The 4650-nt window shown below is 39.2% G+C and overlaps 1 long non-coding RNA gene across 1 annotated transcript; it reads right to left on the minus strand.

Moving 5' to 3' along the window:
• Positions 1-1033: 1033 nt before the first annotated feature.
• Positions 1034-4172, minus strand: LOC131904661 (uncharacterized). Its single transcript, XR_009377793.1, has 2 exons — positions 4107-4172; positions 1034-1272 (listed from the first exon to the last, which is right to left on the minus strand). It is a non-coding gene; the product is annotated as an uncharacterized LOC131904661 (long non-coding RNA).
• Between the last annotated feature and the right edge of the window lie 478 nt (positions 4173-4650).

Below are 4650 nucleotides of genomic sequence, written 5' to 3' on the forward strand. Positions count from 1 at the left end.
GTTTACATATGGGTCCTCAATTCTATTCCATTGATCAATATGTGCGTGTGTGTGTGCGCGCACGCATGCGTGCATGTGTGTTTTGTGCTAGTGCCATGATTCTTTTTGTGGTGTAACTTAAAATCAGGGATGAGGATACCCCAGAGGTTAAAATTTATATTCCACAAGAAAAATTGAAAATCGACCTACTAAGATTAAATACTAAGATTAAATTGAGATGAAGTAATTTAAATAGACCTGTAAAACCAATGAGATAAAATTATAACTTTAAATCTCTCAACTCAAAAATGTTCAGGATCTTGTGGATAAGGTGCAGAATTCTAACAGATCTTCAAACAAGAAGTCACTCAGAATTTTCTAAAATACAGAAAAGAATACATGAAGAATCCACCCCATATCTGAAGCCACTGTTACAGGCCCCTCTGCCTCCTCAGAAACAGCATAGTTTACTGGTTCTTGGGTCTCTGCCCAAGTGATATGTGCAGATGCAAATGGCCAGCCCATCTAATATCTTTCCAGACAACTTGGATCTCATTGGAAGCTACTGGCCATTTTTCTCTTCAAATACTTGAATATTTTCCATTATCCCGGACTCTATGTCTGACCCCAATCAAACAGCTCTTCAGGAGCCTCCTTCAGCCTCTGCTGCTACACATCACTTCCACACCCACGTGCACATCTGCTGGGGCTTCCGGTTTTCTACCTCTGAGAAAGATCTCTTTGCTTTACTTCTCTCTTTGATTTGTGGGCCAGCTCCTGCTTTGAGATTTGGTTGTGTGTTTCTGTCTTTTCTGTCCCTTCTGGTTCTGGATTTAATAGGCAGTTGGCCCTTCTCCATACTCAGCTGCCTTTCTCTCCATGGTCAATACCACTTAACCTAGAAATAAGACCCAGAGAATACAGGCTACTGTCCGCTGAGTTATGGTTCCATGAAAATGAGATGTTAAACTCCTAATCCTCAATGGGAAGGTATTTGTAGATTGGACCTTTAAGAGAAAATTTGAGCTAGATGAGGTCCTAAGACTAATAAAAGTTACTGTGTGTTGCTTAATCTATTCAGTCCATTATATTTATTAGACAGCTTGAGCAATAAAGGCTTTCAAGTTCAGATGGTCTTGGCAGTTTCTATCAGAGAGCTTGTCCCTGCAGAAGACTGGTTCTTCCTCTCCCAGCAGCCACTGATTGACTTTAGTCCTTCATGTTGCCATGTAAATTGATGTTGTCTTTGAGCAGGTCTTCTTTAGTCAACCACATTGCTGAAGCTGTACTCATCTGTGGGCATGAGGACACATATTTTGAATGCAGTTAGAAAGTATTGTCATTTGATAAAGTGGTGGCAGTACCTCTCACCTCTCATCAGAGAAGTTTCTCTTTGTAGCAGACCGAGATCTTTTAGGAAGTCACAACTGATCAAACTGCAGAAGAAAACTGACTACAAGATGTCTAGCCCTCTGAGCTGATACATCTACAACACAACCCCTCCACCTAGTGCTCAGGGAATATTGCATAAGTAACGGCAGAAAGAGTGTAAGAGCCAAAAGACATCGCTCTGCTGTGATTTGGCTTCTAGATATGACAGGAAAGATATAGCCATGAAATCTCAACAGTATGGCTTCCTAAATAAAACCTGAACAATGGCACCACCAACTGAGATGCCAATATGGATGGGTAAAATCTCAAGGAGCCCTATCCTTATATGAAGAACTACAGGCAATTAATGACTGCTGAGAGATGGAGAATTAGTCTACCACAGGGATGAGGCCCTCTAAATGGTTATGACATTACCAAATGATCATCCCTAAAACATATACATAAGCTTCATAAACCAACATACCAGGCTGCATTTATATATTTACACACATACATACACACACCAATGATAATTAAAGAAAAAGAGTCCATAAATTTAAAAGGGACTGTAGGAGTGCATGGGAAGAGTTAGAGGAAAGAGATGGAGAAAATGATGTAATTATATTTTAATTAAATTTTTCAAATAAAAAAATACATGTAGTCCACTTGTTGGTATCTAAGAGAAATAAGAACATTTGTCTGTGCATGAATAGAAAGTACACTGATAATCATGTTAACATTATTCATAGATAAACAGTGTGTCTATGAATGACAGAAAAATCTCATTTCTGCCAACTGATAAACGTGTAGACAAAATGTGATACAATACAATGAATTGCTGCTATTCATCAATAGTAAGATTGTAACACTGATATGAGCTATAACACAGGTTTGCTTTGTAATGATAAATATTAAGTTAAAAAATTTAGTCAAAAAGACCATGTATGATTCCATCTCAATAACAAGTCCAGCAGATAAGCGTTTCCTAGGTTTGAGCTAGGACAGGAAAATGGGGAGTGGTTGCTAATGAACAGGAAGTTTCTTTGTGAGATGACAGAATTGTCCTGAAATTAGTGGTGATGATGGCACATGTCTATTGAAATTCTAAAACCCATTGAATTATACATTCTGAGTGAATTTTATGCTTTATGAATTATTCTTTAATAAAGATGTTATTAAAATGCATACAAGCCGCCTCTTCAAGAAAGTCACAAAGGAAAATCTTCTCATTTACTTAATCTAAAGGATAATAATTTCAGTAATATATCAAAAAGTATTTTATCTAAGCAAGGTTAGCTGTTACACTGCATTTGAATGTCAAGGCTTATCTCAAACATAGAAACAAGCCTAGGGAAGGCAGATAGGCTTGCTCTGTCATTAGATAATACAGGAAGAAAGCACTTCACACTCTTGGCATTGAATTTTCTTAACTCCATCTTTTCAATAATTTGAAAAATAGACTACCTTTATTCCTAAGCCTTAATGCTAAATAGTGAATAAGCTCTAAACATCCACATTTCCCATGTTTTCTTATTCCCAGTGACTGACATTGATGAGGTCTGGGTTTTGTTGGATAATTTGGTACAAAGGTGGAAACACTTTAAACCAGGGTCAGCCTTTCCATCACTGTGACCAGATAGATGCTTGAGATACCGTTTAAAATGGAAACACTTATTTTGGCTCATAGCCTCAGTTTGGACCACAGGTGGCTTGTTCCTTTGCTTCGGGCCTCTCACTAATGCTGTCAAGCTATAAACCCATCAATGAATTAGTCTGTTAATTACGTCAGCACCCTCATGTGACAATCATCTCTCATGACTGGATCTACCAGCTTGGGACAAAATCTTAGATACATAAACCATTGGAAGAACACTGCATCAGTCTGAAATGCAGAGAAGGGGACTAATATTGGCAGAGAAAACCCTGGAGGTCAAAATCCTTAAAATATGGCATTAGTGAGAGATGCTGGGAACCTTTGTCGGTGGGGCTCAGTTGGAAAGTAGGTCACCATAGACACACATTTGGAGACTATATTTGATCCTCACTCTGTTTCTCAATTACCTTGAGGCAACATCATTGCTCTCCAAGCCCTTTCACTCTGCCAGCCTTACCTTGCCTTCCTGAGACAGCTAGAATAATAACAATACTACTTCGAACATGTCAGGACGCTGGTGAATGTTTTCCTTAAAGTCATCCGTTGATCTTTTAAAGTCACCATAAAAGACGTTATTTTATGAACACTTTAGAACTGAGGACACTATGTTGAAAAGAGGATAATTAACTTCCCCAACGTCCTACTTATAATATATGACAGGGCCAGTCTGGGCTTCAAATTCAGTTAGACCCCTGAAATCCGAGCCCTCAATTATCACAGTACATAGCTCTTACACAAGAATCATTTTCCATTCTGAAATAAACCTCATTTTGTTGGAGAAATGTAGTGCATCTGTCTTATAGGGGAGAGGATAATTCAGTTAAAATCCAGATTGAGTCCAAATAACCAACATTTTAAAAGCATTTTTATCCTTTGATAGCTCTCTCTCTCTCTCTCTCTCTCTCTCTCTCTCTCTCTCTCTCTCTCTCTCTCTCTCTCTTTTCTTTTTAGAAAATCTGTTCTTCAGATTCCACCAGGATTAAGGCTTATTTGCTCCCACAAAACAAGCTGCTTCTCCAGCACTACTTAATATGATGGGCGCCTTCTTCCTTAGGACGTGAGCTCTGCACTGCTGAAAACGGCCAGAGAGAACTTCGCACACCTCACATCTCAGGTCTCAGAGCTCACGGCACTCCTGTAGCTCGCTCCTTTTGCTTCATGGCCCACTCCCACTGTGGAAGTAGGATGGCTAGCGACTGCCCTGGGAGTGAGAGGCTTCAGAATTCAGTAAGCACAATCACCGAGCTAAAAACCCAAGTAGGAGGAAAACACATCCTCCAGGTCACAATGTGGGATATCTCACAATGGGGACAAGCAGATTCTAAAGGGATGTGACTTAGCAGAGAGAAAAAAAATAGCAGATCAAAGTCCAGGATGCTGGACCAACATCAATGTAGTCCTGTGGAGAGACTTATGACTACAGACTTGACTTGAACTCTGTATGTCAGACATGATGGCTAAATGTATGAACCAATTGTCTGGCTTGATTTCCCTGCTGTTCAGCCAGATGCCGGGCTAAGTATGATGGTATTGTTTGGATATGATTAACATATAAATAAGAATTCCTTGAAAAATGCAGATTGCCTTCCAAAAGTGGGCTCCATTAAATCAGCTGAAGGCCTTATAGAAAATCTTATATAAACTCA

Source organism: Peromyscus eremicus, chromosome 2 (assembly GCF_949786415.1).
Source record: "Peromyscus eremicus chromosome 2, PerEre_H2_v1, whole genome shotgun sequence".
In the NCBI taxonomy this organism is placed as follows: Eukaryota; Metazoa; Chordata; class Mammalia; order Rodentia; family Cricetidae; genus Peromyscus; species Peromyscus eremicus.